This window comes from Myxine glutinosa, chromosome 4, assembly GCF_964187855.1.
Source record: "Myxine glutinosa chromosome 4, kmMyxGlut1.1, whole genome shotgun sequence".
Lineage (NCBI taxonomy): Eukaryota > Metazoa > Chordata > Myxini > Myxiniformes > Myxinidae > Myxine > Myxine glutinosa.
Genome location: NC_136264.1, coordinates 186,651,548 through 186,677,617, shown reverse-complemented (window position 1 = coordinate 186,677,617; position 26,070 = coordinate 186,651,548). Strand labels below are relative to the sequence as shown.

Below are 26,070 nucleotides of genomic sequence, written 5' to 3'. Positions count from 1 at the left end.
GCAGCCTCCTCACTCTCTGAAGACCTGGACAAAATCACAGACTGGTCAAACAAGTGGAACATGTCTTTCAATCCTGACAAATCTCACTCTCTTACTATGTCTCTCCGTAAAGATTGACTGGACAACCCTCCCATCTACTTTCTCAACAATCCTCTCCAAGAAGTTCTGTCGCTCAAGCTTTTGGGTCTCACTATCTGCCATGATCTTTCTTGGGAAAACCACATTTCCAAGCTGGCCTCCAAAGCCAGTCGCCGACTGGGCATCCTCCGTCGTGCGAAGTCCTTCCTCGGCACACCTGAGCTCCTCACCACATACAAGGCTTTCATCCGCAGCTCAATGGAATACTGTTCTCCCCTCTGGGCTGGTGCTCCTGCCTCGCACCTGGCTCGGCTTCACGCTGTTGAATCCAAAGCTTTCAAAATCATTGGAATCTCCCGCGATGAAGCTATCTCTGAGGGCCTTTCACTCACTCACCGCAGGCAGGTAGGGGGTCTTTCTGTCTTCTACCGACTCCTCTCCGGCCTTGCTCCCCCAGCTCTCTCTGTGCTCTGTCCCCCAAATATTCCTACAGGTCGCACAAGATCTGCCAGCAACCCTCTGATGGTTAAACTGCCGAAATCTCGGCTCTCTGCTCACCTTCACTCTTTCATTCCTCTTTTCTCCCACCTCTGGAACAAACTCCCACACTCCCTTCAATCCCTCTCCTCCCTCCAGGTCTTTAAAACAGCTGTTCACCACCATCTCTTATCTTCCCCCATCCAAAACCTTGATCTTTTCTACCCCCACTAATTCACCCCAGATCCACCTTGTTTGAAATTCCAACTTCTTTCCTGGAAATCCTGGCAGTATCCATATGTTTATACCTCTCCCACCCCCCCCCCCCCCTTCACATGCCTCCCCCCCAAAGCCCTCTCCCTCCCACAGATCTCTCGATGTCTCCATGTCTCTCGGTCCCTGCTCTCAAATGTTGTGTTTGTGTCCTTCCCCCTCTCTCCCCATCTTGTCTACCGCTCCCGATGTTATTTGTTTTATGTGTCTGTTTGTCTTTCTGTGTGATTAATGTTCGCTCTTTCACGAGCCTCGATCTTGTATACAAAAAAAAAGAAAAAAAAAAGGTGCACCAGCTCAGGTGCAAAACATTAAAACATCGTTAGAGAGGATCTTGGAGGAACCTGTCTTATTTAAACCTCAGACATTTAGTTTGGTTTGCTCGTTGTTGTTGAAGTGTGCGGCGTCACCATGCCTAGATCAAAATAGCTCTCTGAGGCCTCCAGAAAGAAGGTTATAGATGCCTACGAGTCTGGGAAGGGATTTAAAAGATCTCCAAACAATTTAAAATCGATCATTCGACTGTCCGGAAGATCATCTACAAGTGGAGAAGATTCCAAACAACTGCCAACTTGTTCAGGCCAGGCCGCCCCAGCAAGTTCAGCCCGAGAGCAGACCGCAAGGTGCTGAAATAAGTCTCTAAGAACCCCAGAATGTCATCACGGGACCTACAGGTAGCTCTTACCACTGTTGATGTCAAAGTGCACGAGTCTACCATGAGAAAGAGGCTGCACAAATTTGATCTACATGGGAGGTGTGCCAGGAGGAAACCTTTGCTATCCAGAAAGAACATCAGGGCAAGACTAAAGTTTGCCAATGAACACCAAGGCAAAGACCAGCACTTCTGGAATAATGTGCTATGGACAGATGCGTCAAAGGTAGAGCTATTTGGCCACAGTACCAGAAGACATGTTTGGCGAAAACCAAAGACAGCATTTGACCACAAGAACCTGATACCAACTGTAAAGCATGGTGGCGGAAATATTATGGTTTGGGGCAGCTTTGCTGCATCCGGGCCTGGGCAGCTCACCATGATAGAATCCACTATGAATTCTTCATTGTACCAGAGGGTGCTTGAGGATAATGTGAGGCCATCTGTCGGAAAGTTGAAGCTCAACCGAAGGTGGACCTTGCAACATGACAATGACCCTAAACATACCAGTAAATCCACCAAGGAATGGCTGAAAAGAAAGAAATGGAGGGTTCTGGAATGGCCAAGTCAAAGCCCGGATCTAAATCCCATCGAGATGTTGTGGGGGGATTTGAAACGAGCTGTGCATGCAAGAAACCCCTCAAACATCTTAATTTGTTGTTGAATAAATTATTGCAAAGTCAATTTTTCATTGTTTTTTGTTCAATTAGATCACCTTTATCTATAGATACTGTTTAAATGAAGATCAAATATTGATATGTCCACATATGTTAAAAAGATTTTAAAAAACATTTCATGGGGTGTACTTACTTTTTCCACATGTGAAATTTGCATTGATGTTTATTTAAATTATGCAATGGACTACAAAATGTAAGTGTTTCATGATATTTGTTATATTATATCACCTTTATCTATCAATATTGTTGAAATGAAGATCAAATAGCTGAATGTTGAAATATGTTGAAAAAGTCAAAACTTTACATGGGGTGTACTTACTTTTTCACGTTACTGTACACCGCTTAATGTAAACTGAATTGTCACACAGCAACCGGAACCCTAAAACCCTTCAGTTTCTATTGTAGGGAAAGGTGGGGCAAGAAATCTCTTGCAAGAATTTGGGACAAGTGTTATACCTTCAGGATATTGGACATAAACCAGGTCCAAGGTGCTTACAGGGGATAGGTTGGGGTGAAGAGCGAACGGGGTTGGGGCTTGACACACTTAACATAAAACACTACCGCCCCAACTTTCCTGATATCTTCTCGATATCTTGCTCCATCTTATTTAAGTATCGTGTACAATTAGATTATACTTCAAAGTGCTTAGGACTCTCCTAGCACTGAACGTGGTCAATTGAAATCACTAACTTGTCACATTCATCATGAAACAGACTGCCAGAGCATCTCTCCCATTCCCATCTTCCACACAACTCTACCGTTACCCAGCTGCACCACATCTGACACATGTCCCATCAGCTGGTACAAAAGTGGTCGTGAAGAGAACTTCAGAACGGAATGAAATAGCAGGTTCAGACTGTGAGCCGAAGTACATCGAAAGCCAAAGTCGGACACCTGTCCCCGGCGGTTTAGTGTCATGGTTTAAAATCCCATTGTGTTATTCCCTAAAGACAAAGCTCAGTAAATCCGTAATTGGTGCTGCCAAGAGTTGTGCGAAATAGACCTTATGTATGGACCATGACAAGCACCTTCACATGACGTATCAAAAGACAAAACTCCCCCAAAAAGTTCAACGAAAACCTGAAAAAAGCCGATCAAATAGTTTTTCAGGCTGGATATGATTGGGTCACTTTCAAAACCAGTAAAGTACTTGCATGATGAATACTTTTTGGCAAAAACTTCCAATCTTTTGTGTAGCCCATTTCGTTTAAAAAAAAGAAAAAAAGCCCATTTTAAACAACTTGGACGATGTCTGTCATACATGTTTCAGTGGGGGGAGTACACTGAAACAAACCCCCGAAAACAAATATAATGTTATGTTTGTGGGGGTAGGCATTAAATACTTCATTGGAAAGTCAGAATCGTATAAATTAGCATGATCCGAGTGTCGCGAAGAAGAAGAACCCATCTCAATGTACACAAGTAGGCTGTCTGTCCGGGTAAGAGTGTTGGCATGTTGCCATAAGGGGCGTGGCATTGTGCTAATTAATTATAGGGCTAAAATATTAATTCCCCAGTGTGTAATTTGCCTCCTGTGGTCTTCCCTTCAGTTTTATTTCATTCGGCCAGCCAGGAAATCAAGGGCTCAGTAAAACAACTATAACAAATGGACTCATTCACTCACAGCGCCGCCAGAAACAGCATTTGCCGATCGGCAAGAGAACGACCTCGCCCGAACATTCCCGGACAGGGTTGGACTCCGCCCCCTTGTGGCTTGTAACGAGGAGGCTGCGCCCCGGCCTTCATGATTGGTGGAGGTGCGATGGGATGATTGAGTATCACTCAATGATTGGACAGAGTGTGACGTCAGCGTGTGGAACATTTGAGAGCTGGATGAAAAAGACGCAGTCTCGCCATTTTTGGTCTCTTTGTCCTGGCATTCGTCGAAGGTGGTCACGCTCTCTCTCTCTTCTGATGCTGGCGGTTGTTGGAGGCAGTCATATTTCACTCTCTGTCCTGTCATTCGTTGGAGGCGGTCGCATTTCTCTTGTGGGCTGGCTTTCAAGAGAATGGCCGAGTTTGCATTTTTCCTTTGTTCTGGCTTGGTCGCGAGCGGTGGCACATCTTTGGCGCTTGTGGGGAAGAGACTGAACAAGAGACGTGTCAGGGCTATGGGACTTTTTCAACTTTGGAGGAGGGGGTGTTTGTTGACAGTGGTGTTCTTCGGAGATTGAGGAGGTCACGAGCGAAACAAAGAAGGATCCTGCCTGTTTGCCTCACGCCGGCGGCTGGCTACGGGCGCGGTTCCTCGCCATCTTGTGCGCTCCCCACGCGGTGACTCTGGTTCGACGAACAGCAAGCCCTACCAGCCATTAGGGGACACAAAGCGAAGTGCCGGTCGGCTTGAAATGAAACATTATTTATTTTTATTTAATTTTCCCCTTGTTTGTACACGAGTCTGATTGGAGACGTCTCAATTAGGAATTATCGTTTTTACCTTGCCTTTCATTTTTGTCTCTTGCATTTATTTTCATTAAATCCTTTATTTTTGCATTTCATTCTTGTATTGTGGATTTTGCTGTCCCGTCTGTGTTTGTGGGTTCAGATTAACCCAGTGTCGGCCTTCCCGATTAGGTAAGGCTTCGGGCTTTCCCACGTGCGCCATAGACAATCCCGCCATGGTTCGAAGTACGCCTCGGAGTTAAAGCTCATTTCGGTCATTCGTCCTCTTGGGGTGTTAACTCCGGGGACGCGACAATAATATCTTTGAAAATGCACAAACACCGGAAATGAACCAAAACGACTTCAATCATTAACTGCAACAACTTGAAAATGCACGAACTTCAGAAATAAACCACAATGACTTCATTAACTTAAGCATATTAAAAATGCATTAACACCATAATAAACCAAAACTACTTAATTAACTTCAACTGATATAAAATGTACAAACAACAAAAATACACAAAACTCCTTCAATAACATCAACACCTTTAAAATGCACAAACAACAGAAATAAACAAAACTACTTCATTAACTTCAACAACTTTGAAAGGCATGAACACCATAAAACAACAAAACCACGTCATTAACTTCAACAACTTTAGAATGCACGAACACTGGAAACAAACCAAAACTACTTCATTAACTTCAACACCTTTAAAATGCACCTACACCGGAAATACACCAAAACCAGAACTTCATTAACTTCAACAGGTTGAAAATGCCCGAAGACAAAAAAACAACAAAAAAAACTACTTAGTTAACTTCAACAGACTTAAAATGCACGAACAAAGGAAATACATCAAAACCACTTCATTAATTTCAAAAGATTTAAAATGCATGACCACCAGAAATAAACCAAAATTGTTTTTTTGTTTTTTTTATATACAAAGTCGAGGCTCGTGTGAGAGCTAACATGTAAAACATATAATAAAGGGAGCGGCAGACAAGAAGAGGAGAGAGGAATGCCCAACAACAGTAGAGAACAGGAACAAGAGATCTGGGGAAGGTAGGGGGCTGGGGTGGGGTACATGGTATAAACAAATGGACACCACCAGGATTTTCAGGAAAGAAAACAGAATTTGAAAAAGTTGCATTTAGGGTGTATTAACAGGGGAAGAAAAGATCAAAGTTTTGAATGGGGGAAGATAAGAGATGGTGGTGAACAGCTGTTTTAAAGACCTGGAGGGAGGAGTGGGATTGAAGGGAGTCGGGGAGTTTGTTCTAGAGGTGGGAGAAAAGGGGAATGAAAGAGTGAAGGTGAGCAGAGGAGAGCCTAGATTTTGGCAGTTTAACCATAAGAGGGTTGCTGGCATATCTTGTGCGACCTGTAGGAATATTTGGGGGACAGAGCACAGAATAGAGCTGGGGGAGCAAGGCCGGAGAGGAGTCGGTAGAAGACAGAAAGACCACGAACCTGCCTGCGATGAGTGAGTGAAAGGCCATCAGAGTCAGCTTCATCACGGGTTGATTCCAATGATTCTGAATGCTTTGGTTTCAACCGTGTGAAGCCGAGCTAGGTGTGAGGCAGGAGCACAAGCCCAGAGGGGAGAGCAGTATTCCATTGAGCTGCGGATGAAAGCTTTGTATGTGGTGAGGAGCTGGGTTGTCCAGTCGGTCTTTTCAGAGAGACATAGTAAGAGTGTGAGATTTGTCAGGATTGAAAGACATGTTTTTTTTATTTGATTTATTTGTAAAGACATGTATATTTGAGTTCAGTCTTTCAAGTGGAGAGATAGTGTTTCCTGGCTCTCCTGAGGGTAGACACACACTTGTTCTGAGCTTTGTGAAGGGAGTTGGATTTGACTTCCAAGAGGCAAAGGCAAGTTGTTTCAGGGCAACTGCCTCACCACAAGATTAAGTGTACCATGGACGGGAGGAAGGGTACGACAACTGAAGACGAGATGGGATAAATCTATGCATGAGAGAGAGCAGTTTCCTTTGGAAGAATTCCCAGGAAGAGTTGATGTCAGAGGCAGTAGAGATGGGAGACCAGTCCAGATGATTGATGGCTACTTGGAGACCGTGCCAGTCAGCCTGAGTGAAATACCAGACTCATCGATGCTGAGGAGGCTCTCTGAGAATGGCCAGAGAGATGTCCACTTTAACAAGCAAAAGTTAGGAATGGGGGTAGGAAGGATTAGAGGGAGGGGACATGGAGTGTGACGCTGGTGTGTTGTACAAAAGGAGCCATTCATTAAATGCAAACATCCATTGCTAGTTGGGGTTCTTGAAATTTTCAAGTCAGATATATATGTTTGAAAACGTTGGAGGAGGGGTGATATAAAGGTGAGTTTAGAGAATGTAGAAAGGAAGAGCTGTATGTGTTGTTATGGTTGAAGGATTTATTTGAAAACAAACTTTTGAAGAGGAAAAAGAAGAGTGAATTATAATAGAATAGAGAATTCAACACGGGAGAAAAAGTAAATTGAAACATTTTAAATGGCACCGTGAAGACCATCAGGGCAAGACGTGGAGGTGTATACAAGCATTTGGTAGGTACATCGAGAGCAATTACCTTTTCAATTTTTTATGCCTCCGCCGATGAAGTCGCCGGATGCATTATGTTTTCAGGTTGTCCGTCCGTGATAGGTTTTCGTTACAGTGATAATTTGAGAACGGCTAAAAGGATCTTAGTCAAACTTGGTGCAGGTATGTATAATGAAGTAATGATTAACTCGTTCGATTTTGGGGTCACGAGGTCAAAGGCCAAAGGTCAGAGGTCATGTTCGGTAAAAATACTGTTACACAATAACTTGTTTATTATTATTATTGAGGGTTAGGTAGAAGAAAAGAGAAGAGTAAAGCATAAACTGAAGATTTTTTTTTTGAGCTGGTTAGTGAATACCTTCGTGATCAGAAAGGGAATGCAGATTGGAAAACGCCAAAAATTGAGGAGCGGCCCGAAGAGGAAGTAGAAGTGGGGGAAGTAGGGTGATCGAGGGAGGTGAAAGGTTTGGAGGTGAAAAGGAAATAGATTTTTTTTGACACTAAACAGGGGTAATAGTTGGGAGGATTTGAAGTAAAAATAAGGGTACTGGGAAGAAAACAAAAAGGCTGAAGGTAGTAGGGGTAAAAGACAACAAAAAACACAATTGTGGACTTGAACGAGGAAAATAATGGCCTCAAAAACCTGGCATGAAAAGTCTGACGAATACTTCCAAATTTGCACAAGTTAAAAAAGAAAACCGAACTAGAAGCATGCAGTAAACAAAGACAGCAAAATAAACAGCAAAAACTCGACAAAACTACCAGGAGTACTTATCTTTGAGGAATTTGGGTCCAAAATCGGCCAAACGAGCTCAAGGAACCAGAAACCAGAAATCAAACTTTAAACTTGGTTCATTAACTGTAGCATACTCACACAGACTCAATTGTGCTGGAAGCAAGCACGTTTTTCACGTGATTACGTCATCGCGTACGCAATCAACAACCAAAAATACAGCATAATAATACAACAACAGCATCCTTGATGTAGCCCAATGCATATGTTACATCTGTTCATAGTTATAAACTGCTCATAAATGAGCACACATCAAACTCAGAAAAAATGGATTAATTAATTTTAAATGATTGTTCTTAGAGATCCAGACGTCTGGGAGGGTTCAGGGCCCTGCTGCTCCTGGTGTTGTGCTAGACGTTTCTGGGTGATGCAGTGGCTTGAGACAAAGACGCTTTTGGGAGGCTCCAGGATTCTGATGCTCGCACACTCGGACTTGGGGACTTGTATAAATTCTCCACTGGGTGTCCCGTTGAGGAACAGGAGCAGGGACATCAGTCAAATCCGGGGAAACATATGAACAAGAAGGTGGCTGACTTTCCATGGGGTCATTGTTGGCTGATGGGGGTACTCTACAGAGATGGCGCCTGTTACACCAATACACATTGTTTGCGGTGCCCACCACATACAAATAGGGCTGTTGTGATGTGTCTCAACTACACCTGGGATCCAATGCCTGGTATCTGGGCTTGGTAACATCCGAACACTGTCTCCTGGCTGAAGTGATGGCAGACCTGAAATAGATGGCTTCTCGTGATAGTGCTTTTGTTTCTCCTTCTGTGCATCTAAGCAAGATTTCACGATGTGATGGTCATACTGAGCAGGCTTGAGAAGGGCACGGTTGTAGGGCAGTGTGTTTCTGGGGTGTCTCCCCATTAGTAGTTGAGCTGTGGACAAGTTTATTCCTTCAAGTGGAGTGGTATGATAGTCTAGCAGGTCTAATTGCTCATCAATTGATTTCTTCCAGGGCTTTGTAACTGCCTGGATCACTATCTCTGCCTCTTTCTGTCCATTGGCACTCTGGAATGTGGCGGCCACAATATCATATGCGATGCCATATTCTTTGCAAAACTGAGAAAATTCCTCTGACATGTACCGACTTCCAGAATCACTTCACAGCTTCTCTGGAATTCCATGATGACAAAACTGCTGCTTGAGAGCTTCGATCACAGACGAGCCGTAACGTCCTTGAGGCAGTCTATCTCCATGAACTTCGAGTAATCATCAACTGTGAGCAACTACTACTTTGCTTCAAAATCGAAAATGTCACTCCCAACTTCGATAAATGGAAGCTCAAGTGTATAAGTTGTCAAGAGAAGCTCCCGTTGTTGAGCTCTTTGACACTTCACAGAATTGCAACAATTCTGGACCATTTTATAAATGTCAGAGTTCTTTGAGGGCCAGTACATGACTTCACAAGCACGCTGTTTGCACATGGCCACTCCCAAGTGTGATTCATGAACCAACTTAAGCATTTTGTGCCTGATACTTGGTGGGATAACAGGGTACATGCCTTTGTAGACAATACCGTCTGAGATTGCCAACTGCACTTTGGAATCAAAGGATGGATCGGTCCTGGAATTCCTTTCGGAAATCAGGCCATCCACTACAAATTACATTGCAGTGAAGGCTCAATTCTCCCAAAGTAGCTTCTTGGAATTTGATGTATTTCTCACTCGTGATTGCGAGGAACTGGAACATGTTGACAGACTCTCGGTCCTTACCAGCTTCCAAGCAGGTGTCTGGTAGAGGTGCACAGGACAATGTGTCTGGAAGCACTAGCTCAGAACCATAGCAATACTTAACCTCCAAATCATACTGCTGAAGCTTGAGCAACATGAGTTGTAAAAACATGGGAGAAGATAGGAGAGGTTTCTTGAAGATTTCCTCGATAGGCTTAAGGTCGTTGTATACTATTGCTAATTTCTCAAATATGTAGTAGTGAAATGCCTCAGTTGCATGGACGATTGGGAGCATTTCCTTCTCCATCATGGCATAGCAACACTCGGTATCTGTTTGGCTGTGTGATGCAAACGCTATGGGGTTGCCTTTCTGGAGTAAACAGGCATCCACGGCATTTTGGCTGGCATCAGCTTGTATTTTGACTGGCTGACTTACATCATAGTACTGGAGGACAGAACAGAAATACACGCATGCTTCAGTTTTTCGAATGATCACTCCTGAGCCAACTGCCAGGTGAACTCCACATCAATTTTGCAGAGATCGCAGAGAGGTTTGCTCATGTCACTTAGGTTGGGGATAAACCTCCCTCAAATTCTGTACAAGCCCAAGGAATTGACGCCTTGTTTGTCTGTTGGACGTGGCATTTTCTCAACTGCTTCTGTCTTGAGTGGATCTAGCCACACTCCTGCTGTGAGCAGGTGGCCTACACAAGGGACCGAAGATTTACGGATCTGCCACTTCCTAAAATGTAGCTGCAGGTTATAACTTGCAGCCCATTGCATAACTTGCTTCAAGACATAATCATGGTGTCTGATGTCACAACCAGTGACTAGGATGTCAGCCATCACTGCTGTTACCCAATCAATCCCTTCCAGAATCTGGTCCAAAATTCGCTGGAATATCTCAGGAGAGCACTTCAAACCATAGGGAAAATGCAATGAGTAGTATCTCCCCACGGTGTATTGACTGTGGTCAAGAATGAGGATGACTAATTCAAGACAGATTTGCATAAATCCGCTGTAGGCATCAAGCACTGAAAAGACCTGAGCTCCAGGGATTTGAGCCAAGACTTCCTGAATAGTTCTCATCAGGTAGCATTCACGTTTTATGCACTTGTTCAGGTCCTTGGGGTCGATATAGATGCAGATTTTGCCATTGCGAAGAGCTACTACCATGGAACTCACCCACTCGGTTGGGCATTCTATCTTTGTGATGTGACCTTCAGTGACCTTCTCTTTTAGCTTGTCAACCATCTTTTCCTTTAATGCTGCAGGTTGTCTGCAAGGAGGGTAAACTACTCCCTGTGACCCTTCTACAATCTTGATCCGAAAGGTTCTGGGAAGCATCCCAGTTGTCTTTCCAACTTCTGAAAACTCAGAAACCACTGCTTTCTGAGGCTCATCGACTGGAGAATGAACTATAAGACAACTTGTCAAGTTTAATAATGAGGCCCAGGGCTTCAGACATAGCACCTGATATTACATTCTCCTGATCAAGGTCAATAACCACAACAATGGCCTTAGTAGTATTGCCCTTGTGAAAGAGATGGAGTGTCACCATACCTACAGGATGAAAAACATGATTCGAGTACGTATTCAGAATTTTCTGAGACATTTCTAGATCGCCTGAAAGGTGCTGAACTGACTTATATTCGCTAAGTGTTAGCATGTTGCATCTAGCACCTGTGTTGATCCAGAACTGAGTCAGCTGACCCAGCAGTGAGACCGTCTGTGCCCACTTGCCACAAGTGGCGATATTTCTGCTTGGAGGAAGAGCATAAATCCTTAGAACATCAGATTCCTGGACTTATTCTTGAGGAAGATCCACATGGTCTGGATCAGTCTCTACATCAAGGAACTTCAGGTTGCAAAGTCTCTTCCGATACACTGCCAGCCAGTGACCAGGCTTTTCACAGTAGGAGCAGTCAGAGTTAATTGCTGGACACTTGGCTTGACTATGCACTGACTGACCACATCTGCTGCAGGGACCTTGTGCACACTTGATAGGGTTGCTCCTAGAATGTTCACTCTGGTGTTGACCTTGCTTGTTTCCAGATTTGAGAGCTGAGATGAGAGTCTCCTCATCCTGAACTATTCTCATTTGCTTTTGCGAGAGCTCAAGCTGTTGGCCGATTTATATGGCTTTGGTCAGTGAGGCCGATTTCTTTGGCCTCTCCCCTACCGAGGAGTTTTTCCTAGACTCTCTTATCATGACTGCCATCAATGATACAATCGACGATGATGTGGTCCGTGTCTCGGTATTCAAAATCTATAAGAATTATCCTCAGATCTTTTATAAAATGGTCAAAAGACTCACCACTCCGCTGGCATCTTTGCTTCAGTCGGTGTCTGGCGACCCTTGTGTTTGTTCTGGGCTGCACACATAGCTCTGAAATTTGTCGAGCACTTTCTCCGGGTCTTCTTTGTCTCCTTCCTCCCAAGCGAGAGTTTGGGATATTTGATGACCTTGTTCGTCGATCCACGTTCCGAGCCATCCTGCTTGACGAGGCCTTGTTATATCTGCGAGCGTCCCAGACAAGACAAAACTGACGTGATTTCTGAAACGCCGAAACTCTTGATAGAGATCGAGACTATCCCAGTTGATCGACGGATGTTCATAGTTCGGCCATGCCATGTTTAGAGAGATGGATGGCGGTTAATAGCATGAATATATAACACATTTCTGACACCATGTAATGTAATCACACAGACTCCATCGTGCTGTAAGTGAGCGCATTTTTCAAGCGATTGCGTAATCATGTACACAATCCACAACCCAAAAAAAGAACAAAAAGAACAACAATAATACAACAACTGCAGCAATGATGCAAATGTGATGTGACATTAACTGCCCAATGTGACAAAAGCCCAATGCAAATGTGACATTAACTTCAACAACTTTAAAATGCACGCACTCCAGAAATAAACCAAACGACTGCATTAACTTCAACAGATTATAAATGCACAAACACCTCAAATACACCAACATGACTTCATTAACTTCAATAGATTTAAATGCATGAACACCAGAAATAAATCAAAACTGGTTCAATAACTTTAACAGTTTGAAATGCACGAACACCAGATATGAACCAAAGCTACAAAATTCACTCCAACTGATTTAAGATGCACGAACATTGCAAATGAATGAAACCCCCTCATTAACTTCAACAACATTAAAATACACAAACACCAGAAACACACCAACACTACTTCATTACCTACAAAATATTTAAAATGCACGAACACTGGAAATAAACGAAAAGCACTTCATCAATTTCAACAACTTCAACACCTTCAAGACGCATGAACACCGGAAATACATCAAAACTACTTCATTAACATCAACAACTTTAAAATGAAAGAACACCAAGAAATAAACCAAAACTACTTCATCAACTTCAACAGATTTAAAATGCACGAACACCAGAAATAAACCAAAACTGCTTCATTAACTTCACCAATGTAAAATGTATGAACATAAAAAACAACAATATTACATTATTAACTTCAACTGATTTAAAATGCACAAACACCACATATAAACAAAACTACTTCATGAACTTCAGCATATTTAAAATGCACAAACACCGAAAACACACCAAAACTACTTCATTAACTACAAAAGATTTAAAATGCACGAACACTGCAAATAAACGAAAAGCACTTCATCAACTTCAACAACTTCAACAACTCTAAAACGCATGAACACCAGAAATACATCAAAACTACTTCATCAACTTCAACAGATTTAAAATGCACGAACACCAGAAATAAACCAAAACTGCTTCATTAACTTCACCAATGTAAAATGTATGAACATAAAAAACAACAATATTACATTATTAACTTCAACTGATTTAAAATGCACAAACACCACATATAAACAAAACTACTTCATGAACTTCAGCATATTTAAAATGCACAAACACCGAAAACACACCAAAACTACTTCATTAACTACAAAAGATTTAAAATGCACGAACACTGGAAATAAACGAAAAGCACTTCAACTTCAACAACTTCAAAACACATGAACACCGGAAATACATCAAAACCACTTCATTAACTTACAACAACTTTAAAATACACGAACACCGGAAATAAACTAAAACCACTCCATTAGTTTCAACAACTTTAAAACACATCAGCAACGGAAATACACAAAAACTACTTTATTAACTTCAACTAATTTAAGATGCATGAACAACACAGATAAATCAAACACTCATCATTAACTTCAACAACATTAAAATCCACAAACACCAAAAAACCCCACCAAAACACCTCATTAACTTCAACATATTTAAAATGCACGAACACCAAAAATAAACCAAAACGCCTACATTGACTTCAACAGGTTTAAAAATCATGAACACCAGAAATACAGCAATACTACTTCATCAACTTCAACAGGTTTAAAATGCAGAAACACCAAAAATAAACCAAAACGCCTTCATCGACTTCAACAGGTTTAGAAATCATGAACACCAGAAATACAGAAATACTACTTCATTAACCTCAACAACTTTGAAAGGCCCAAACACCCAAAAAACACCAAAAACACCTTATTAACTTCAACAGGTTTAAAATGCACAAACACCAAAAAAAACAACCGAAAAAACCACATTAACTTCAACTGATTTAAAATGCACGAACACCAAAAATAAACCAAAATGCTTTCATTACCTTTAACATGTTTAAAAATAATGAACACCAGAAATACAGCAATACTACTTCATCAACTTCAACAGGTTTAAAATGCACAAACACCAAAAATAAACCAAAACGCCTTCATTGACTTCAATAGGTTTAAAAATCATGAACACTAGAAATACAGCAACACTACTTCATCAACTTCAACAGGTTTAAAATGCACAAACACCAAAAATACATCAAAACCACTGTATTAACTTCAACAGGTTCAAAATGCACAAACACCAAAAAACACCGAAAACACCTCAGTAACTTCAACAGGTTTAAAATGCACAAACACCAAAAAACCACCAAAACACCGCATTAACTTCAACAGATTTAAAATGCACGAACACCAAAAAATAAACCAAAATGCCTTCATTACCTTTAACATGTTTAAAAATCATGAACACCAGAAATACAGCAATACTACTTCATCAACTTCAACAGGTTTAAAATGCACAAACACCAAAAATAAACCAAAACGCCTTCATTGACTTCAATAGGTTTAAAAATCATGAACACCAGAAATACAGCAACACTACTTCATCAACTTCAACAGGTTTAAAATGCACAAACACCAAAACTAAACCAAAACGCCTTCATTGACTTCAATAGGTTTAAAAATCATGAACAACAGAAATACAGCAACACTACTTCATCAACTTCAACAGGTTTAAAATGCACAAACACCAAAACTAAACCAAAACGCCTTCATTGACTTCAATAGGTTTAAAAATCATGAACACCAGAAATACAGCAACACTACTTCATCAACTTCAACAGGTTTAAAATGCACAAACACCAAAAATACATCAAAACCACTGTATTAACTTCAACAGGTTCAAAATGCACAAACACCAAAAAACACCGAAAACACCTCAGTAACTTCAACAGGTTTAAAATGCACAAACACCAAAAAAAAACACTAAAACACCGCATTAACTTCAACAGATTTAAAATGCACGAACACCAAAAATAAACCCAAATGCCTTCATTACCTTTAACATGTTTAAAAGTCATGAACACCAGAAATACAGCAATACTACTTCATCAACTTCAACAGGTTTAAAATGCACAAACACCAAAAATAAATCAAAACGCCTTCATTGACTTCAATAGGTTTAAAAATCATGAACACCAGAAATATAGCAATACTACTTCATCAACTTCAACAGGTTTAAAATGCACAAACACCAAAAATAAACCAAAACACCTTATTCGACTTCAACAGGTTTAAAAACCATGAACACCAGAAATACAGCAATACTACTTCATCAACTTCAATAGGTTTAAAATGCACAAACACCAAAAATAAACCAAAACACCTTATTCGACTTCAACAGGTTTAAAAACCATGAACACCAGAAATACAGCAATACTACTTCATCAACTTCAATAGGTTTAAAATGCACAAACACCAAAAAAAAACACCAAAACACCTTATTCGACTTCAACAGGTTTAAAAACCATGAACACCAGAAATACAGAATGCTACTTCATTAACCTCAACAACTTTGAAATGCCCAAACACCGAAAATACATCAAAACCACTGTATTAACTTCAACAGGTTTAAAATGCATGAACACCGGAAATACACAAAAACCACTTCATTCAGTTCAAAAACTTTGAAATGCACACACACCGGAAATACACTGTTTTTTTTGGCTTTGCGCTACACTTGCAGCGATTCGCTCAAATGTCAGTTCATAACACAAAATTCCATTGTCATGATTATGAGTGTTACATATGAAGTACACAATGATGCCTGCTAAGGATAACTCGAGGGTACACTAAAACCATTTAAACAACGCTGCACACTAGCCATGCTCGCTTTTATTAGTGAGGCAGGAGGGATGAACCCACGTGACGGAGGAGACGTGTCCAGACAGATTTTTATACAACACTTGAAACCAAGGAAGTTTAATTTTTTTTAACAATCCCTTGTTCCTTTCCTTGCCTTCCAGACTCACTCGCACGCCATAAATCAAGAGGTTTCTTCCAATTGCCAGTGATGCATTCCCTGTGCAAGCGTTGTTGCCTCTACCAGCCATGTCGTAAGGTGTGGCAGGACCAGGTGTGTGTGCGGGTGTGCGCGTGTGTGCGTGTGTGTGCGCAGATGCCCTGTTCTGAGCCAGCGTGCCCACTTTAATCCGTACTAATGAAGCAGCAATTATTCAGAGCCAAGACAAGTGAAAGCATCGACCGGGCGGTCTTCTTCATGTCATGTCACGGGTGGCTCAGGCAATCCCTTCTGGAATTAATATTCTTGGCACGCTGGCCCAGCGGAAGAGCGGGGTCGGGAAGGCGGGTACATGGGGTATGCGAGGGGCATGCTCGACACTGGGAGGAGTGCTGAACCCCACTGTGAATTCCCAGCCGGATGACGAGAGAGCGGTTTGTTTCCAGCGAATTGGCGTTTCCAACACCCTGACCCTCGGAAACCTTTTTTTTAAATTCCAAAAGGAACCGGATTCTGCAGATGCTGAAGCGGAAAAGGCGCACAAGGAAGGAGCAATAGAGTGAGAGTGGACTATGACGATCAGGTGAAGAGGAAAATCACAAGGTCTTCAAAGTGCATTATGTGCAACTATACCATGACATAAGTACATTGGACATTCTTATGTCTTTGCAGTCTTGGTAAGAGAGTTACTAAAACTTTAGCGTAACAGAAAAAAACTCGTAAAACAGTCATTTGGTCGTTGTGGGTTTGGATGGGAGACCGATGAGGCCCTCTCATTCAATAAACACTCGAAACGGCGTGCCACGAAATATAGTGACACATCTACATTTTTGCGAATTAAATGTGTCCAAAAGGCGGAAAAGCAACAAGGTATTCAACGAGGTTGAACGATATTCTTTGGATATGTATTTCTGGCGAAAACCACAAACAGCAGCATATCAATGTCATCGTAGCAAAACTGATTCATTGCACTTCTAAGCGCCCCTAAACTTTGACGTGCTCACTGATGGCAGCCAGGGCCGTGTCTGTGTTAGAAACTGTGTTAGAAACGAGGATAACAAAGGTGAATATCGAAAGTGTCTCAGCCCGCGAGAGACGCAACCTAAACCCAATCGAACCACTCCGGGACGTCTTGGAACAGCCTGGGCGCCGCAGCCAACATAACATAATAATCCAACACTGAACCTGCACTTAATCTGAATTCAAGGAGTCATGGCGCATTGTTATAAACGCTTTCATATCTACTAATGTGTAGTACAAAGCGGTGGTGGGTTTAACACCCGAAAACACGAACTATCTTGTGTAGTGTGTTTGAATGAAAACCAGGATTTCACTCTCTTGGTGATTTTATGCTAAATGTTTTCAAGGGAACAAAATATCATCTTTGAGCAAAAACTCTTCTGATTGTGATGTACCATACTCTGTGACAGTGTGTGGGTACTGCCGAAGCATTTTGGGTGGTTTTCCATTGCCTTCATCGCAGAGTAGGGTTCAGGCCGGAATTTGTGATTTGTTCATGGCGGTGGCGATTGCTCGCTTACTCTTCACAAAGGCCACCATAGGGTCTTAAACATTCACCGACTGATGCTGGCAGAAGGGACGCCTGGTTTACCGTCCATCCGAGGGACGTCGAAGAATCATCCTGCCTGTGAAACACCAGGGCGGCAGTTTATAGCGGGGTCGAGATTTGAACCCAGGATAGACGGCTTAAAGGCGAGCGGGCGTACCTCTAGGGCCATGTTAAGAACTCAACATTTGTGGGTTATGTATAGAGTACCATAGATCTTCGCTCAGTTCTGTAAGTAAACCTTACTTCATGGATGTCCGGATTCCTCCAAATTTCTTCATTTAGTGTTATAAACAGCATTAGCGACTGTTTAAAAAGCAAATCATACGTGTTTGTGGTTTATAATATTTTTTCTTCCTGTAGAAGCTGTTGCTCTGCGAAAAATAGAGTGTGATCGATGAATATGAATGTACCCGACCTGCAGCATCCATACTATAACGTAGAACTATGAACAACTAATCATAAACTCCCATAAAATATTACAAGGATGAAAAAGGAAAACTTATAACGCGCCATCCAAAGTCGCAAGCGATAATCAACGATGCAACTAACACGCCATGAAACGTCGAATCTGTTATCACTCCTCCAGTAAGGTGGAAACTGCACAGATGCCATGAGCATTTCGTTTAGAAATTCAAGTTGCAGATTAAATTCTCATCCATAAGGAGTTGAATCCGCACAGGTCCAATATCTCACCGTCCTCTGTACAGGTTATATCTACAAGGGCGGGCCAAGCTTGCCTTGGAAATACTTAAAAGAGTTGCAACTATTTTATTTTGTCTTTTAAGAGAGCGCTCCCTCTGATGCCTAGATGTTTTGGGCTGCGCAGGCCAAAAACATGTCAACCGTTTTCTTATTTATCTGTTTATTATTGGCACGGTGGGCATAACAGGCCGGGAGCTGACCTTTGCCTTTTATAGTGCACGTTCGGCAGTCACCGGGGCGTCCTCCCATTCTGTGGCGGGGTCAGGTGTGGACCCGCTGGACGACTGGGACCGGAGTCCCTGCACTTGCAGGTGAGATGTTAGGGATATGGACTGGGCCAGGAGAACTCCTGAAACTTAGCCCGAACCCTGCCAATTCAAGCAAATAAAGAGCATTTTGATCATTTCAGGCTCAATAAGTTGAACTTGGGCTTTCAAAACCTTCTTCTTTTTTTTTCAAAACTTTCAAAACAAAACTTTTTTCAAAAAAGAAATAAAATTTCAAAACAGGATGGCCTCGAGGTATGCACACGTGCATTATGCTGTATAGTCTGGGTTGGAATCCTGACGCAGCTATAAACTGCCATCCTGGTGTTTCGCAAGAAGGGCGATTCATCAATGGACGTTAAACCGGCGTCCCTTCTGCCAGCATTAGTCGGTGGATGTTAAAGACCCGATGGTGGCCTTCGTGAAGAGTAGGCGAGCTATCGCCATGAATACCATGAACACCATGAACAAATTACAGATTCCTGCCATGAGTACTGCAGGGAATGCAATGGCAAACCGCTTCGTATCACCCTTGACCAACAAACTACTTCAGCAGCAGTAACACACGGTAGTCCGAAAGGAGGAACAGAAGTTGAATTTTCATATAATCTTCAGTATATTTTTTGAATAAGTCATATAACATTCATGGAGTTAAAGTGGACATCTCCAGAAGAGGAAAGCCAAAAGAACATCATCCATCATCCATCATCAAGGTTTCAACAGTTCAATCACAGAAGCTCTCCAAACGGCGGGTCCACGCCGTGTGTGTGTGTGTGTGTGTGTGTGTGTGTGTGTGTGTGTGTGTGTGTGTGTGTGTGTGTGTGTGTGTCATCTTTTTCACACATCTTTATAGAATTTACCATATATCGAAAGAGAAAGCACACCTTGGCTCATAATCCAGGGTTAAATCCACCGATAGAGGACACGCAGTGCACATCACTTGATCATTCATCGTATGAATCCCAACACCTGATCGATATGTTCGAGGAACGAGAAATAGATATACAGTATCGCATGTTGATAAAAAGGCAAAGCAGGGCAAAGCATGGAGTATTCTCAAAAGGTCAGGTGTTGTGTTCATCGAATTAGCGATTTGTCGGTGCGTTTACCGTTTAGTTATTTAATGCTCACTTTGATTTTGATGTCGTGGAATGAGCAATGGTGAATGAAGCATTTTGAATGAAGATTAATGAAATGAAACAAACATCGAACTGTGTTCGTCTGACGGCCATGTGGTTGTGTGGCTGTGTGGTTGTGTGGGTTTGTGGTTGTGTGGTTGTGTGGATTTGTGGTTTTGTGGTTGTGTGGTTGTGTCTGATTCCTGTGGCTCGGTGAGAACCACGCACCGTAAACAAGAGCAATGCACCGGAAACTCAATGACAAATGCATTGTTAAATGTGTGTGTGTTTGTGTATGTTTGTCTGTGCGTATATTGTTTTTGTGTGTGTGTATATTGTTTGTGTGTGTGGTGTGTGCGTGTGTGTATTGTTTGTGTGTGTGTATATCGTTTGTGTGTGGTGTGTGTGCGTGTGTGTATTGTTTGTGTGTGTGTGTATATTGTTTGTGTGTATGTGTATATTGTTTGTGTGTATGTGTATGTATTGTTTGCGTGTGTGTGTGTGTGTGTGTGTGTGTATGTTTGTATGTGTGTGTGTGTGTGTATTTGTATGTGTGTGTGCGTGTGTGTATATTTGTATGTGTGTGTGTGTATGTTTGTGTGTGTATGTTTGTGTGTGTGTGTGTGTGTGTGTGTGTATGTTTGTGTGTGTGTGTGTGTTTGTGTGTGTGTGTGTATGTTTGTGTGTGTGTGTATGTTTGTGTGTGTGTGTATGTTTGTGTGTGTGTGTGTATGTTTGCCTCTGCATATATTATGTGGATGTGTTATTTGTCTGTGTTGTTTGTGCGTGTGTATTTGTTTTGTTTGTGTGTGTGCGTACGTGTATGTTTGTTTGTGTGTACGTGTATTTTGTGTTTGTTTGTGTGTGTGTGTGTGTGTGTGTGTGTTCGTGTGTATGTGTGTACGTGTACATGTATGTTTGTTTGTGTGTACATGTATGTTTGTTTGTGTGTGTGTATGTTTGTGTTTGTTTGTGTGTGTGTACGTTTGTGTTTGTTTGTGTGTGTGTAGGTTTGTGTTTGTTTGTGTGTTTGTGTGTGTGTGTGCACACGTCTATGTTTGTGTGTGTGTGTGTGTGTGTGTGTATTTCTGTTTGTGTGTGCGTGTACACGTGTGTGTGTGTGTGTGTGTGTGTGTGTGTACACGTGTATGTTTGTGTGTGTGTGTGTGCACATTCTGAAAACTCCACGGTAAATGTGCTACAAACAACGCCACAGAAGCACTCTGGGAATGTCGAGACGGTTGCGGCGGAATGTTTTTTTTTTTTTTAAACCGTGGATTGCAGGGAATTTTCACCCTATGGTGGAAAACTTTACCATAATCACGTGAACAGCACAGCATATGGACACAACGTAAACACTCGTGCTCCCCTTGTGAAAGTGTTGTCGGTGTGCAGGTGTGGAGGCTTTTATAAACAGCGCTCCCGGAACGCAAAGACCCAAAGACCCGTAGACCCAAAGACCCAAAGACCCGTAGGCCCGTAGACCGCACCTCTGGGACAATAGAGAGGGCGTGAGTGACGGCGAGGGCGAGCGGGCGTCCGTGGGGTCCATTGTGCACGTGTGAGCGAGAATGGGAAAGTGACGCCTAAAGAGAGTTATTGAAAAGGAATTAAAGGAAACGCATTGTAAAGGTGACAAGGGAGAACGAACGCGTGAGTGCGCGTTTTACCGTGTGAGTTCAGAGGGCGCAGGGATGCGGTAAGTGGAGGAGAAGAATGTACAGGGATTGACTATACTGGAGGATTAAGGGAGATGGAAGAGAGAGAGAGAGAGCGCAGATAACTTGTAGAGAGAGAGAGAGAGAGAGAGAGAGAGAGAGAGAGAGCGCAGAAAGTGCAGAGAGAGACCGAGTCGCTGAACTTGGATCACGATGGCGGAGCGGACACTCGAGGGAAGAATGATACTGATAGCCAAGGGTGAGGGAGAGAAAAAGGTGGGGGAGGAGAGGGCACAGGGGAGCACGGGAGCTCCGTGTGGACTCACCGGGAGTGGAGCTGGAGCCCCGGCCGGAGCGCGCACTCTGCACACCCGCCCGGCTACAAAACAAGTGCCTCGAATGGTCTTCCCGCCCTCGTCCCGTCCCCCGCGCACCCTCCCCCTGCTTCGCTGGCGGCCAGACCAGAGGGGGGGGGGGGGAGCATTCCTGCTTTTCCTTTACTTTTTTTCCATCGCATCTTTGCCCCCATCGCGATGCCTTCTCCAGCCCCCTCCCCTCATTCGTGTTGCCCCCGTGCCGCGAGTGCGTCCCTCCCCCATCCCACACACGGTACACGCTCATTCATGGTCATTAAAAGTAATCGAGGGGAAGAGAGGCCGTGCGGTGAGGGGTGAGCGAGCACGTGGGTGAATGGTGGGGGGTGCGCGGGACAGTGTTAGGAGGGGGGGGGGGAAGGTAGCCATTCGGGGTTGCGCTGAGGAGGATTGGCGGACGGGCCGTTCGAATGGCGAAAAAAGGCGCAAAATTACGAACGAACCCCACAGACACCTACGACTACTACTAGTAGTAGTACTAGCTCCACCTGTCCAACCAATTATTTATTTATTTGCCAAAACGGGTCTCGTCACGTGATCCTCAATCTTTCGCCGTTAATATTTTCCTCAGGAATCCTGACTGGATCCTGTCGGGAATGGCTGCCGGTGTTAGGACTCTCGGAAGAGCGGTGCGAGGTGTAGCTGGACGCGGGGACGACGGGCTCCCTTTGTGGGACCGACCTTCTTTCAAGGCGCAGCAGCTGCTGCAGGAGCGAAGCGTCGGCAGAGCGGGTTTGGGAGCAAGAGCGGGTGGGGGCCATGACGGGGGTCAACAAGTTGGATGTTCACTCATTGCCTCATCACGTGACGAATGCGATTTTTAAAATGACCTAACGACATGGTCCGCACACCGGCACCCTTAACGAATTAGAAATAGGTGCCCTGACCACGGCTAGGAAGGCAATGGCAAACCACCTAGTGTGACCCCTTGCCAAGAAACTGTTTCGGAAGCACCGACCCTCTGCAGCAGAGCACAACACACACCACAATGGGAGTAGTCGTGGTGTCTGTGTGTTTCCTGCACCTGTCTGCTCATGTCATATTGTGGGATGGTGCAGCTGGGTGTGCACAATGGTGCGATGCAACAACAATGGAGGACAATCTGAATTAATGTCGATGGAAAGAGAAAGAATGGTGCCGATGCAACAGCAGATCTTCACTGGATGGACCCTCTCGGGTCACACACAAAAGGGACATGACCGCCCGTCATTGACTGCCTCATGATAACGGTGTGTGAATGTGACATACGTGTCATATATTGGGTGTGTTGTGGGTGCAGGACACGATGGCGGGTGAAGGACGCCTCATGATGGCTTCGAGGTCTTGAGATGTTCTCATCCACCTTTATGAATCGGATCATGGTCCCTGATGGTCGTGTGGAGTGGGGTCACTCATGAGGCTGAAGGTAAAGATAAAAAGAACGAGAGAGTGGTGGGAGGTGGTGAGTGGTGGGAGGTGGTGACTGGTGGGAGGTGGTGGGAGGTGGTGAGTGGTGGGAGATGGTGAGTGGTAGGAGGTGGTGAGTGGTGGGAGGTGGTGACTGGTGGGAGGTGGTGAGTGGTGGGAGGTGGTGAGTGGTGGGAGGTGGTGAGTGGTGGGAGGTGGTGACTGGTGGGAGGTGGTGAGTGGTGGGAGGTGGTGAGTGGTGGGAGGTGGTGAGTGGTGCGTGCGGCGAATACCAATCAAAGAGGCTTTAAAATGGTCGAACGAGCGTTTCATTGGAACCGAATTTAAGGTGAAACGAAATTGGTTCAAAAAGCTACTTTGACTGGTCAGGCCTCCTCGGTGTTTCAGTCCAAAGCCTGAAACAAAACTTTACCAGCCGGTCAAGATAAAGGAAATGAACAAATATATAAACAAACAAGGAGAGAAAGAAATAGATTGAGAAATAAAAACGGGAAAAAATGAAGAAAATATTATACAGAAGAAAAGAACATGGTCACGTGATGAAGTGAAACTTGTAAGCTGCGCTGTGCTCTATAACGATAAATGGGACTTATTTGAAGTGTTGCCCTTTCATGATCCGTCTCTCCAAGTTCTCTCCTAATGAACGCACCTGCAGTTCTCAAGCTTAATGCAACCAGTATAACATATACATGAAGTTTAGGACATAAATGTATATGTATATTGTTACGGATTCGGCCCTAATTATCGTTGTTATTGTTATCATTCTTGGTTCTAGATATTATGCTTATTGTGGCTTAAGGGAAAGGGTTATTGTGGTTAAAAGGTTTAAAAGCGCTCCTGGTAAAATGTGGCCGGAAATCGGATCGTGACCCGGAAGAAAAGGGAGCGAGGAAGAAGAGGCGTGAGGAGATCGTGAAAAGACGTTTTTGTGGAAGCTCCGGACCGAGCGGTCGAGCGTACAGTGCGAGTGAACTTTGCGTCCTTGAAAGGAAGTTTGTGCGATAGCAGATATCGCCGGAGTGCTGTGGAGCCTGCGTAGTCGGGAATCCTCATTGAGGTTCCGGAGTATCCTTGCCTCAAAGCCCCGGTTCGAGTGAAAGCCATCCGCCATTTTCGCCACGCGCGCAACCTTCAGTGAACAGGTTTTTGTCGCGTCGGCCGGGCATTATTCCCCGGTGGGTTGCCGGGGACGGCTGTGCAAGAAAGTGGCTTTTGAGGATTATAATGAGACTCGCTGATTGAACCGCCAATGTGTACGTCGGAGCGTGTCTTTGGGAGGTTTCCCATTCCACCGCTATTGTGCTGGGTGTTGGACCACGTGACCTATGGGTTGCTTTGATCGTCCACGCCTCAATTGATTGTGATCGGACATTGATCCAACGATCGCTGGAGCGAATCGACCTCACCTTGGAGGGGCACAGAGACATTGGGGGAGTGCTGGGAGTTTGGGTTAAAGGACGAGATAAGGTGGTACCATCTTAAAATAGTGTTTGTAGGGCGAATTGCTATTATTATTTGTGTCGTGATTCCGGTGTGATTTATAATATATTATTGTTTGTTCATAACCCTTGGTGTGGTTTCATTATTGATTTGATTGATTTCAGCCAAGGATAACATATCTTTCTGCCGGGGACCCTCTCAGGGTTCAGAGATTTACCGAGACCAGAGGATAGGGGAGGACCCCGTAACAGAAATTGGGGGCTCGTCCAATTGATATTCGTGGGCTCGAAATTGGGTCTGCGTCCGGGATATTAAATTTCCTAAATTTAGTCCGGGAAAGAATTCCCTAGCATTCCCAGAATTCCCAAATTTGGAACTTTTCCAACATTCCAAAATTTTTCCCCAAAAAAATAATAATAATAATTTTTTTTTTTTTTTTCTTGTGTGAAGGCTAACAGGTGTTAACAATAGTCACCATGGAGTTTGACGCAGAGAAGTTTGCAGTGACCCCGAGTGAAGCACAGTTCAGAGCGTTAGTAAAATCGGACCTCGGGAAATTGGCCAAACATTTTAGCTTGGAGGTCCGAACTAATATGAGGAAGGCAGAGATGCAGACAGTGGTGATACAATCTATGGTGGGATTAGGAACATGGGAAGAGGTAGCCCGGGATTGGTTACCCGAGGAACCAGAAGAGGTGGAGCTCCGGAAACTGGAGTTGCAATTGCAGAGCGAGGAAAGAAGAGCAGAACAGGAACGAGAACTCCAGGAAAGGATAAAAGCAGAGGAAAGGAAAGCAAAAGAGAGAAGAGAAACAAGCAGAGGAAAGGAGAGTTGAAAGAGAACTCAAGGAAAGGTTAGAGGAGAAAAAAAACAGAGGAGAGAAAAGCCGAAAGGGAGTTAAGGGATCGTGAAATGGCGCTTCAGCAGGAAATTTAACTCAAGGAGCTGGATGTAATGAAAGAACGGGGAGAGGTACCATCCATGCCGACTGGTTCGACACCTAGTCAAAACACCTGGGATGTTGGCAGACATGTGAGGCTCGTTCCACCCTTCAATGAAAAGGAGGTAGCCATGTTCTTTCCACAGTTTGAGAAAGTGGCTCGACTGTTAAACTGGCCTGAGGAGTACTGGTCCATACTAGTGCAAAGTGTTCTGGTGGGTAAAGCTCAAGATATTTATTCGGCTTTACCGATTGACCAATGTGCACATTACGAGGTATTGAAGAAACACATTCTCAAAGCCTATGAATTTGTCCCGGAAGCTTACCGTCATAAATTCCGGAATGCCAGGAGGAGGGAGAGTGAGACCCATGTG

At 43.6% G+C, this 26,070-nt stretch overlaps 1 protein-coding gene across 1 annotated transcript in view; it reads right to left on the bottom strand.

Moving 5' to 3' along the window:
- LOC137425574 (forkhead box protein P4-like) overlaps positions 1-21,897 on the bottom strand; it is a 224,255-nt gene extending 202,358 nt beyond the window's left edge. Inside the window, exon 1 of the mRNA XM_068114138.2 lies at positions 21,861-21,897. The gene's annotated coding sequence lies outside the window, so the exon portion shown is untranslated. The remainder of the gene's footprint in view (positions 1-21,860) is intronic.
- Between the last annotated feature and the right edge of the window lie 4,173 nt (positions 21,898-26,070).